This window comes from Sminthopsis crassicaudata, chromosome 3, assembly GCF_048593235.1.
Source record: "Sminthopsis crassicaudata isolate SCR6 chromosome 3, ASM4859323v1, whole genome shotgun sequence".
Taxonomy (NCBI): Eukaryota; Metazoa; Chordata; class Mammalia; order Dasyuromorphia; family Dasyuridae; genus Sminthopsis; species Sminthopsis crassicaudata.
The window spans coordinates 322,150,648-322,164,571 of NC_133619.1; the positions used below are offsets into that span (position 1 = coordinate 322,150,648).

The window sequence follows — 13,924 nt, forward strand, 5'->3', positions numbered from 1 at the left end:
ATCTACACTACGAAGGAACAAGTAAGAAAATATTTGCAAAGTGCTTTGCAAATGTTAACTATTATTATAAGTATGAAGAACCAGAATCATCTGGATTTTTTCCTTTATTCAATCTTACCAATGCCTTGGTCTTTTAGCTACTGGGATATTGGTCACTTTATTTTTTTTCTGTTATTGTTTCAGTTCTTTCTTAGACTCTGGGTCCCAGTTTTCCCTAAATTCATTTAGTCTTATCCTGAAAGGTTCATTTCATCCTCTTGGTAAAAAGAGGAGGGAGGAAGAATAGAGGGGAAGAAAAAAAAAAAACATGGAAAGATGGAAAGAAAGAAAATGGGAGAAAGAGAGAAGGAAAGAAATGCTTCAGATATGATTAATTTAGTTACAGATGCCTAGTACAGCTTCTGGATTGATTAAACTTATTCCCATATGTCTAATATTTCAGGCTTTGCTCCCTGTCATAGAGAAATCATATATAGTATATAACAATTAAGTGCTTTTCCAATGGAAGAAGGTAGTACAAGAGGGATTTTAGGTACAGAATGTGTCCTGAAGAAAACTGAAAGGCTGACATTAGGATTCAGTTTAATTCAGAACAACCAATTCAATTCATTCAACAAATACTTATTAAAATCATGTTTTTCTAATTTATATATTGAGGTAATTGAGTTCAAATTCAGCCTCAAACATATAGTAATTAAGTGACCTTGGGCAAGTCATTTAATTCTGTTTGCCTCAGTTTCCTCATTTATAAGATGATCTAGAGAAGGAAATGGGAAACTACTCCAGTATCTTTGCCAAGAAAACATCAAATGGGGTCAGGAAGAGTCAGACAACTAAAAATCAGCTGAATAAGAACAACCACCACAACAATAATCTATTTATTGATTTGAATTAGGGTGATGAAACAAAAGGAACATTGGATAGTTTTTCCCTGCAGAAATAGAAAAGACAAAACTGGAGGAGAAATTCATTGAGTTATTTTGACAAAGAACTCTGAAATAGGCTTAGTATTCCCTAATCTTAAGATAGATATCATTCTTAATTTCTTTTAGAATTCTCTCTGTCAAGGTCTTGAGCTGCGTGGCCATATGACATAAAATGTAAGAGTTGCCATTTTCTATCAGTGAGTCTGCTTGATTTAGGCTCTAGGAACATCTTGCTTTCTCCAAGATAAATTGATCACTTTTAATAGAATCACTGTGCACATGGTCTCAGCTCCCTTCCTCTAAATGGAAGGAGGAGCAATATCCCAAATCTTTTTTTTTTCTTTTTCTTTTTAATAGAGGGCTCAGATAACTCTCTTGTATTGTGCTTGGTTTGGACTTTATGAACATCATGTACTCAGTAATTGGTGTATGACTCAATTTCACCTTTCAACTTTCTTCCCATACTACCATAAGCTTTTTGAAGACAGGGACTCTTTCATTTTCTTATGTGTATCTTCTATGGGATGGTATAGTATCTAGGAAATAACAGGGGCTTGATAAATGATAACTGACTTGAATTAACTTCCTGAAGGGCACACACACACAGCATATGGAAATCGAGCACACATTTACATACGGGGAAAGCCACCTAAGAACATCAAACTGCAACAAGCACAGTTTTTTTTTGAGGAAGAAGACTCAACTGGTGCTGCCATTTGTATGGGCATGTTCTTTCTTGTTCCTTCAATTATGGCAAACTCTGTAAAAGCTGTATCATTTGGCCAGCCTTCAAAAACATCAACAGGGAAACCCTGCTTCCATTTGCTTTTATTATTGACTGCAATCAATCCTAGCATGGGAGAGAAGCTAGTGTTTTCCTATGGGTGATTGGCAGCAGCTATTGCCTTCTTACCAACTATAACCCCTAATTTTTTTCATTAGGTAATGGAGGTGCTCAGTTAGTAGATTTTCTTTTTTTTAATTGTAGCTTTTTATTTACAAAACATATGCATAGGTAATTTTTCAACATTGACCCTTGCAGAACTTTCTGTTCCAACCTTTTCCGTCCTTCCCTCCACCCCATCCCCTAGATGGCAGGAGACCCAATACATGTTGAATATGTTAAATTATATGATAAATACAATAGATGTATACATGTTTATATAGTTATTTGCTGCATAAGAAAAATCAGATCTAGAAAAAAGGTAAAAAATTTGAGAAGGAAAGACAAAATGCAAGCAAACAATAACAGAAAGAGTGGAAATGCTATGTTGTGGTCCACACTCATTTTCCAGTATTGCTTATTTTATTATAAGATACTATCTATAATATCAAAACTGAGTTAATTTTTTTAACATGGTCTAAAACACTTGAATTTAATTAATTATATTTATAACTGAAAGGAGTATGGCATAGTGGATATAGAGCAAGTCTCAAAATCAAGACGATTTTGGTTGAAGTTTTGTTACATAATCCTGGAGTAGTCATTTAATCCTTCAATTTTCTTGACCAGAGTTCTTAAACTATTTGGTCTTAGTACCCCTTATATTATTAAAAATTACTGAGAAGCCTCCTCTAACAAGAGTTTTTGTTTATGGGGCTTGTATCTATTGATGTTTACTATATTAGAAATTAAAATATTAGTATTATTATAAAATAGTAATTTTGACCTTGTGAACCCCATGGAAAAGTCTTGGGGACCTTTAGGAGGCCCCAGATCACATATTGAGAACCTCTGATTTAGAATACTTTCTAAGACTATAAATTGCAGAAAAGGTACTGGCCTACATTGGATGGAGGGAGTTTTATTTCCTCACTCAGGATTTTCCTATGTCAATAAAATCACAGATTCTGTCCCTTTTTCTCTTATAATTATAATTACCAAATTTATCACTACTTGAAAAAATCAACCATAGTCCCTCATAAGCTTGTTTTTTTCCTAAGAAATTCTAAAATAACATCATTAAGACATTATATTTAATTCAGCTATAAAGTCACCAAATCCTGCCATAGCTCATTTCTAACATCTGTACCACTAAAAATCTTTTATAAGACTACTTACCTTGTATATTTCTGCAGAACCAATTAATAATATTAGGTGGCATATGTCTATATGAGAGGGTTTTTTTTTCCTTATAGAAAAGGGAAAAGGGCACCATGAGTTCAGTTTTCCTTTGATGCTGTGACACCAGAATATAACATATCATCAAACAATCAATTCTCAGTCACTTAGAAAAGCTAATAGCATTGTGGAGCAATTAGCAGGGCTCAGTGAGAACAATGGAGCCACAAAATTTTAATTTCTTTTTGTGCTATAGTGCTAGACATTGAAGACAGGGAGACATCAATGTATGAAATCTCTTTGGACTTCCTGCCCGCTTGATTTTCATAGGAGCAAGTCAGGATGATGGATTAAGTATATATGGTTGAAGGAGGAAGCGCAGGGAAGGAAGGAAAGAATTTGGAACTTAATTTTTTAAAAAATGAATGTTAAAATTATTTTTATATATATTTGGAAGAGAAATATTAAAAACAACAGCAAAAAAAAAAAAGAGAGAGAGAGAGAGATGGTCAAAGGAATCACATCCTTCCCTGGGTTTCTTCCTAGCAGGGAGTGGGGGAAGAAATCTGAATCTTTTATTCCATAGAGTAAAAAGAAATAAAAAAGTAGTATTGAGCCTGATAGCATATTTACTGTGATCTCATAATTGTCTCAGTGGTAAAAATAGGTATTTAGATTCCACATTGTCTCCCTGGAATGAAATGAGGGTTAAATTTGTGGGGATCTAATAAACCTCCACAATAATTAGCTATATAATTTCATTATTTCACCCTGAGGCCTTATGTCACATAGAACATTTTAATGAATGAAATAAATAAAGCATTTTTCATGTTCAAAGTGATGTACAAGCATTAACTAATTAGTTCTCACAACACTTCTGTGAGAAATATATTATGGGATAATCAGTCATAATGGTAACTGACATTTATAGCAAACCAGCACCATTCATCCCAAATCCCCAAGCACACTTCAAAATTTACATTCCACTTTGCATCTGTTTGTGAACATATATCTTAGTAATTGATTTATTTATTGATTACAAGTCTATTGATCTCCCACAGTGTTAGGCAATGAAGAATACTTAGAGGGGCAAGCCATTCAGAAAGAGAGCTCTCATCTTCTTAGCATTCACATCTGAAATCAAACTGACAATAGGTATCTCCCAAGTGCTATGTAAAACCCCAAACATAATTCCCTCTACTTTTGTTTTCCTTTGTAAAAATAAATGAAAGAGAATGAGTTCAAATTCTATTTACGAAGTTATTTCAATGCTCAAAAAATTTTAGTTATCTAGATTTGCTTCTTTCCTGCCTGAGTTCATAGGTTTTAGCATGGAGTTTTGTTTTCTTTGTGGAGGGGAAATGGAGATAAAAACTTTGATTTGTTTTTTTTTTTAATTCATGGGTGTTATTTAGGTCTGGCTTGTGTTGGGGTTCAGCTCATTGGTATTGTTCAATCTGGTTTTTAGTTCACAGTTTCATTTCATTCAAATACCTAATTAAAAAAAAAAAGTCCTATTAATCATTTTGACCCATGTACTGAATAGAAATTAACATCTTTCCTCCTGTTCTAATAGCTAATCTGTGCTAAAGCCTTTAGCATATGGCTGTTGCTTAAATCAAAGGATTTTATTGAAGGAAAAGACTCAAAGTAATGTAGTAAGTAAAGGTGACAAAAGGGGCCCCAAAGAGATTTAGGGATATTAAAATTGCTCAAGTTTTAGCACACATCCATACACATATATACATAGTCATATCTGAAATGGAACTGACATTAGTTGTCTCTTGAGTATCATATAAAACACCAAACTTATGTTCATCTGATTTTTTTTCTTTGAAAAAATAAATGAAAGAAATTAGGTTCAAATTCTATTTGGGAAGTTCTTTCAAAATTCCATAATAATTTTAGTTAGCTAGATTTGCTTCTTCTATGTAGATACATATATAGGTATAACAAGACATAATTAAGCTAAAGCCACTTGGCTTACTGTCACAAAGGAAAATTAAGCAAAATCGAAGTTCTTGAATGTGATTATAGATTTTCCCCTCAGCAGACACTACAGTTTAGCACTAAACCAAATGCCCACAGCTAGAACTAAAATCCAAGTCTTGTGGGCATTTGGTAAACCTTTGATTTCCCTGGCTTCCTTTATGACTTAACTTAAAAAAAAAAAACACCACCTTTTGTAGGAGGCTTGTCTCTCAATTACCTTCCCTTTTCAAATTATATTTTATCTATTATGTATATAATTTATATGGTTTTTTTTCAGTCATTTTCAGTCACACCAGACTCTCTATGACACCATTTGGGGTTTTCTTGGCAAAGATACTGAAGTGATTTGACATTTCCTTCTCAAGTTCATTTTACAGATGAGCAAACAGAGTTAAGTGACTTGCCCAGGGTTATACAGCTAGTAAGTGTCTGAGGCTATATTTGAACTTAAGATGAGTCTTCCTGAATCCAGGCCTGGTGCTCTATCCATTGCACCATTTTGTATGTACCTAATTATTTAATTACTGTCTTCTCAAGTAATTGTAAGCTCCTTGAAGTCAGGGGAGTACTTTTGCCTTTTTTTGTCTCCTTAGCACTTAGCAGAATGTTTGGCACATTGTAACACTTAAATGCATGTTGACTGGCTCTGAACCTCAGTTTTTCCATCTATAAAATGAGAGGACTGAAGGAAATAATCTCTCTAAAATCCTTTCTAATTTTTATACATATGTGTTCTACTAAGAATTCTAAGATGAAACTCATACTCATTATTATATATATATATATGTGCAAACACATATTTACCCATGCAAAATTGAACTTTTAGAATTCCATGAGAAAAAAATTAATTTCCTTGGGTTATCAGCCTTCATAGCTTTGGAATCATAGTAGAAGAAAATCTATTTCTACTCTTCATCTCTTAAATATCAACTACATAGAAAGACAAAACCATAGATAACAATTACACATGTCATGAAAATAATTTCCAGAAATCTTATCTAAATTTGTAAAGAACAGAATCATGTTAGCCAAGGATCAGACAAATGTAGATCCTGATTTGGACAAATATGTACACCAGCTCCTGTGGAATTTTTGAAATGTCTGTTTAAATCAAAAGAAAAAAAGGAGTTAAATTAAATTGTTACTAAGTATTCTTATTAGAGCATCAGAAACAATCCTTATTGTCTCTACTCTTGCCTAGAGCTAATGCCTTAAAGTCAGAGATCTCTTCCTATATTGTGTTTTTTGATGCCATAAAGAACTGATACTGTTTTTTACTTACATCATTCCCCACTCTATTTCCTCTCACTTTACCTCTTACCAGGAACATTAAATAATAACTTTGGTTAACATAAATTGGGGTCAGCAATTGGTGCAGTGGATAGGATACTAGCTCTGAAGTCAAGAGGACCTGAGTTCAAATCAGGTCTCAGACACTTAACACTTCTTAGCTGTATGACCCTGGGCAAGTCACAACCCCAATTGCCTCAGTAAAATAACCACAAAAAACATAAATTGGGAGACTTTTTTCAACCAGGTTAAATAACAACATCAATATAAGAAGGCAATCATCAGGCAATGTGTACAAAATTGTGCATGCACATATGTATCCACATATATGTATTACATGTGTGAGTATTTTAGAGTCAAATCCACTTGATTTTGGGAGGTTTGCTATAACCTAGGAAGAGTGACATGTATATTAAGTAATCATGATGAATTAGGATTTTGTTAACATTTTCATTTGTTTTACTTCAGGGGAGAAGTTAAGATAGTAATGGGTATATATATGTACAAAGCATGGAGATTCAAGAGAAAGAGTTCAGAACCTGGAATCAGAAAGACAAGTTCAAATTTGGTCTTAGACACTTACTAGATATATGATCCCAGGCAAGTCATTCAACCCTGTTTGCCTCAGTTTCCTCATCTGTAAAATGAGCTGGAGAAGGAAGTAGGCAAAGTACTCCAGAATCTTTGTCAAGAAAATCCCAGATGGAGTCATGAAGAGGTGGGTACCACTCACTCAACAACAAGACGTATATATTGTATTTATACAGCAAGACTATTGCATATAATAGTAATATCATGATGAAGTGTTAGAGATGTGGTAAATTTTGCTCCTTGCCTCTCTTTTTTTTTTCCTTATTATTTCTCTTTTGTTCCTTCTCACTTATTCCTTTGTATGAAGAGCAGACAGTCTTGTAGTTTGTTCTTTGAAAAATAAAAGCCTGACTTCTGGTCCCATATCCATCACTAATTGGCTGAGATTCCAGGGAAAGTCATATTAAGTCTGATTCTCTGATCCACAGGATAGAGATTGGCATGACAGGAGCCTACTGAGGGAAGCTCTGTGCCAACATCTGTTGGATGAAGGGAAGATTGTTTTTCCCTCCTGGGAGCAGAATAATCCAAGCATGGATGCCCATGGTCCACATCTCAAAGGAGGTGTATTACTAAAGCGCTGCCTTTCTTTCTCTATACCCACTAAAATACTTGTTTCTTTTGTGCTCAGGACTATACAGTAAAATGTTAGTGAGCATAGCTTTTTGTAAGCCACTGGTTATAGAGAACATCATTGTCTCCCACAGCCAAACCTACACTGAAATCCAAGCAAGCACATGGGAAGGCAGGTCAAGGTGAAAAGAAGAGATTATCTTGTCCTATATCTAAGGAATTAGTGTTTTCTAGAATAAAAAAAAAAAAAAAAGGAAGCAATTTCTTCAGCTCTTCTTGAATTTTAGTTATTCAGAATCTGAATTCTAAAATTTTCTTGAAATTATCTAATTTAACTCCATCATTTTATAGATGGTCTGATTGATTTCTTGAGAGTTAAAATGATTTTCCCAAATTCAGTTACATAGTGGCAGAACTGCAATAATATCCAGGTCTCTTAAATTCCTAATTCTGTGTCCTTTTCACTAGTCACATGGCACCTAATCTTCCCTCACGTGAAATTCTGCTATGTAAATACTAGATTCTTAAATGAGCAATGCTAGTGATATCCAAAAGTTATTTCTTTTTAACTAGAGACTCAGAAGTCCTTAGGAATTTAATCAATATCAATATGGTATACTCTAGACCCCTGTTTCTTAAACCGGGGGTCATGACCTCATATAGGGTCTTGTGAGTAAATATTCGATTTGTATATCCATTTTATATACTTATATAGAAGGATCACATAAATTTCTCAGCAAAAAGTGTCCATGACTGGAAAAAGATTAAAAAAAAAAAAAAAAAACTTGCACTAAACCAATGTTTTTAAATTGTTTCAAATGTAATGTCTTATAATGTACATGAAATGGATTTTCAAACAAGTGAAAATAATCTAACTTAGTAAAACTAGAATTCTGATCTAGGCTCAAGATTGACATCTGCTGTACTATTAAAGAGAATAATCAGCTGTGTAAAATCACAAAAGACAGACGTGTGGGTCATTATAGTGGTATAGTTATTTGCATTGCTTTTAATTCTTGAGATAATGCATACTTATTTAGGCAAGACAAACACTTAAACATCCACAAACCCTCCAGACCTGAAGTAGTGAGCAATAGGATGGTTGTGGGAATAGCTACAAAATGATACCTGATTCTTCTTAATCACTTCTGACAAGGCTAGAGAGTTGGGTAGGTCCCCAGAGGTAATGCTTTACTCGGAAATCCACTCAACCTAATTTCAGTAATGTGGGGGCACAGAAGGGCCTGGAGAGGAGCCGGCAAGCTGGGCCATTACAATAGGCTAGGCAATGTCAGCTGGGAATGCCGCCATCCCCCAATTGCTGTCTGCCTGCCTGAGCTCTGGAGCAGCCGACGCTACATATGTTCCCAATGCTTGCTCCCCAACAGAACTTACAGACGTGCTTTTCTCACCCTTTCGAGGAAACACACAGAATATGGAAAACAGGCAGAAGCTAATTTTTGAAGTCTGTTTAAAGAGATATAAGAAATGAGGTCCATCATGTTTTGTTTCAAGGCATTCTGAGAGGTGACCCCACAGTGGACAAGCAGCTTCAGTTCAATATTCTTTAAAAGCTAGATCTAGACTCTCTTCCAATTGAATATTTAAATGAACTTTTGATTTCGTCCTCATCTATATAACCTCCAAATACTGACCAGTTTAGAGTTTTGACAAGGATAGGGAATACAGAATAGATTTATATGTAGTACCTTAAATCTTAGGTAATAATATTAACTTTTCAATCTCAACAAAAATAAATAAAGATAGATATGTCCATATATATATATATATGTATATGGGCATATCTATCTTTACATAGATATGTGTATGTGCATATATATGTATGTATGTATGTGTGTATATATATCATCTAGCTATCTATCAAAAACTGTATATATCTTTATCTCAGAACACTGATGAGTTTGGGGCCAATCTTATATGATTCTTTGTCCTTTAAAATATTTTATTGATACCTATGATTCCTATGATAAAAAAACAAAACCTGTATTAAAACATAATTTTTGTTGTCCTATATCATATTGGCCATCTCTGGACATAACTCTCCTCCCCAACACATAAACTCACAAATCCATAAAAATGTTGAAATGTTGTCGATATAAAGGAAAAAAGTCAATTAAAATTGACTTCTACTCAAATTCCTCATCATGATTTTCTAGTGACCTTCAATTCTCAAAATATAAGCCCATTAATCATCAGCTATGACAGGTCCAAGTCATCTAGAAAAGCTTCAAGTTTGGCCCTAGTGATAGCCTTGTAGTCTGAAAACTATTCTATCTCAATGTAGAGAGTCCCTTGGCTGGATTGATATCAAGTTGATTAATTTTAAGCCATAATGACTCTTGAAGACTTTTATTACATAAAGGAGTTGTTGTTTACACTTATATAAAGAATTCCCAAACTGCTAAAATCATAACTCCTTGAAGCATTGAAATAGAATAATAGTCACATACCCAGGATAACAATTTACTCATTTTGAAGACTAGTCAGACTATAGACAAAAATAATTAAATGAAAAATCTCTCTCTCTCTCTCTCTCTCTCTCTCTCTCTCTCTCTCTCTCTCTCTCTCTCTCTCTCTCTCTCTCTCTCCCCCCTCTTCTCTTTCTCTCTCTGACTCTTTCCGTCTCTGTCTCGTGTGTGTGTCTCTCTCTCACTCTCCTCTTCTCTTTCTCTCTCTGACTCTTTCTGTCTGTGTCTCTGTGTCTCTCTTTCTCCTTCTTCACTTTTGTTATCCCCATGTGCTGTCCAACTATTTTTGTCTCCTTCAAAAAAAAATTATCCTTGTTATGCTCATAACTTTGCTTATATCCTAAGGTCCTGTCCTGGCCGTCCTGTTTTTTTTTTTGTTTGTTTGTTTCCATATTTTCTCACTTAATAATCTCATTAGTTCCCATGGATTCAAGTATCATCTCTGCAGATAACTACCAGATTATATAACCATCCCTAGTGAGTCTTCTGAACTCCATTCCTATATCACCATCTAGCTATATAGCATTCAACTGAATCTCATATCAAATTCAGTATGTTTCAGACAGAATTAATTAATTGCCCCCCAAAAAACACACCTCTGAACTTTTTTATTACTGTTAATGATGCTTCTAACCTTCCAGTCACATAGGTTATCAACCTTGATGCCATCTTTCACATATTACTCTCACTTACCCCAGATACCCAATAGTTCCCAAATTTTGGGTTTTAGATTTCTGCAACCTTTCACTTAGTTCCCTTTTTGTTCTCTCATTTAGTCACTATCCTAGTTCAGACCCTCATTATCTTTCTCCTAGATCCTTACTGAGAATTTTTCATTTGGTCTGCTGACCTCAAATCTTTTCCCACTGTAATCATGTAGTTTTCAAAGTAATTTTTCTAAAACTTAGATCTAATCCTATAACACCTTTACTCAACAAACTCCAGTGTCTCTCTTGCCTCTAGAATCAAGGAGTGAATAAACTTCTTTGGTTGATATTTACGTTTCTTCATAACTGGTCTTAACCTTCTTTTCCAGCATTCTTGGACATTTCTTTTTGCATTTTGAACTTCAATTAAACTCTCTTATATGCCATTGTACACAAATGATCCCATCTCTTATCTCCATAACTTTGGACATCCCCATGCTTGGGATGATCTCCCTCTTCCCCTTGATTCCTGGGAAATTCCTGTTTTCTTCAAGAATCAGTTCAAATGTTATCTGCCATGTGAAGTCTTTCTTTTTTTTTCTTGGTGTCATCACAGTTTCCAGGCCTTTCTCTCCCTGTATCACCTTGTATTCATTTTCTACACATTATTCATATACTTATATGTGTATTCTCTCTCTAATGAATGTTAAATTTGTATTAGTGGCTATTCAATTTTTGTTTTGTATATCCAGCAATTAGCATAGTGTCTGTCACATAGTAAATATCTGGTAAATGCTTATTAATTGATTGGCTGATTCTCAGAAAATAGGTTCATTTATATAAGATATCAAAAGAGCTAGATTTTTTAAATAAGAGTTTGGTTTCACAGTTTTGCTACTTTTCAAAGGATGAAATAACAGAAGTCAGACTCATTTCTGTATGGTTAACAATAAATTCTTCATGAAACAAAGTTACATTTTTATGAAGTATTGTAGCAAAGAAAAGACTGTCCAGAAACTTTCTCTGGAAGTCAATAACAGTATAAGAATCAACAATCTACCAGTTCAGTGGGAATGAGTCAAAACTGATATAACTTTCCCTTTTAATATCCTTTGAGGTCCATATTTGATTCCCAGCTTTATTAGATCAAGATAAATATAAATTAATTTCCTTTGAAACAGACAGTTCCCTTACTCCCTCCCTTCATACCTTCTCTTCCAGTCCTATATATTACCACAGCATTTTCAAAATTATATCTTTTTAAACTTATTTCGTATTTGACAAATGCAGAAAAGATGTATTTTCTGGCTGTTATTCCAGGTTTTTTATCTTTTCTGAGAAACTTTCAGAAAAAACAACAACAACAACAAACAAGCATGATATTGTCAGAGGCTAGTAACAAAACTCATTTTTTAAGATTTCTGACCTAATTAGTTCATGTAATTACTATTTTGCTCTCAAGTCTACTTTAAGAATTTAAAATTACTGTCACTCTGCAAAATAGTGCCCATAAGTGTTATGGACCTTCAAGGAATCCAAATATTGATTGACAATGTCGGTAGAATTAGATCTTCTGAGAACAGATGGTAAGCCTTCTAAAAACACACTTAACTATTCAACAAATATTTATTAAGCACCTTTTATGTTTAAGGTACAAGGGATAAAAGAAAATAAGACAATCATTACCTTCAAAGGGGTTATGTTTTATTGAGTGATACACAAAAAGTAAATGCAAATTATATATAAATTAATTCAGAATTATTTCAAGAGAAAGTGCAAATTCCTGGGAACAAGGATAGAAACAGGTTAGAAATGGCTTCGTGTAGAAATGGCACCTGAAGTACATTGAATGAAATAGGGATTCTTGAAGTTGGAGGTGGGGAGATAATACATTGTAATTGTGAAGGACCATTTGTTCAAAGGATTAAAGATATGGCATGGATGGCAAACTGTTGGCTATTCTATTTGACTAGAATAAAGAGCAAAATGTCAAAAAAAAAAAACTGGAAAGGTTGCTAGGTGTTGCTAGGACTTTAAATGCCAGGCTGAGGATTTTTGTAAAGGGCTAACCTTTACTTCAAATGTCAAGCAGAGGAGGATTTTTAAATATTTTATTTATTTATTTTATATTCTATGTATCTTTTTTTAAATCTGAATAGATGTTTAGGAACAATAGAGAATCACTAGAGTTTCTTTAATGGGGAGGAGATTATCAGAACTATATTATAGGAAGATTATTTTATCAACTGTAGGAGGATGGATTAGAGAGGGAAGAAACTGGAAACAAGAGTCCAGTTAGAGTACTGTATACTGTAATGTAACATACTGCAATAGTGGACTAGATCTAAAGAAACCCCAAACCAGGATGTTGCCTATAGATACATAGAGAGAAGAGAATGGATGCAAAGAATGTTGCAAAGACAAAGATACTAAGACTTCTAGTCTTGTTTTATTGGTATATAATAGAAAGCACATGGCTCTGGAGTCAGAGAACTTGGGATCAAGTACCATTTATAAAGCAAACTATTTGGATGATGTTGGAAAGTCTTTCAAAGTCCTTGAGCCTCAGTTTTCTAATTTATAAAATCAGGGGGATGCACTAGATGGTTTTTAAGGATCTATCTGGATCAAGATCTTTGATGCTCTACCTATGCAATTCCTAACTCCAGTCTTTTAGTTGTTATGTCTACCTCTAAAATCAGTTAGGTTTCAGAGATCTGACAGTTTTCATCTATCCATTTCCAATTTCATAACCAGAGAGCTTTAATCCTGTTAGGGAGCAATGTGACTATTTCCCACAGCCAAAATCAGCTTTCTTGGATGACTAGCCATTATGAATACTCCTTCTCCTTTGAAGTCACTATTTAATTGAAATTTATTTTGCACTAAAGGTTAAAGGTTGTTCATTAATATTCCTGTGTAGTTTTTCATAGCAAGTATTTATGATGTTTGGAAAAAATAAAGCTAAGGTTTAAAAGGGTGTCTTCATTTCACTTTCTACAAATGTTTTAAATATTATTTCAAGACAGAATGTAATGATTTTTAAGAGTTACTTATAATTATGTCTTCAAAGATGGTTTTCAAGTTTTTAAGTCCACCATCTTTTGTCTTTCTTGAATTATTTTTTTACTCATCACCACTGACACAGGTACCAAATTCCAGATAGAAACAGAGGGAGATTGAACAAAAAGCAAACAAACAAACAAAAAGTCAACATATTTTTCAAGCATTCTAGTAGAATGACAAATGTTTTTGTCACTAGGGTCTAAGAAAGTTCATTGCATGTAGTAAGTACCCAGTGTTTTTGAATTGAAAAAAAAATATTTGAACTGACTTAAAATGAATTCTATTGCA

The 13,924-nt window shown here is 33.8% G+C and overlaps 1 protein-coding gene across 1 annotated transcript in view; it reads left to right on the forward strand.

Moving 5' to 3' along the window:
- The window catches only part of GAP43 (growth associated protein 43), a 99,831-nt gene that overhangs the window by 75,430 nt on the left and 10,477 nt on the right, over positions 1–13,924 (forward strand).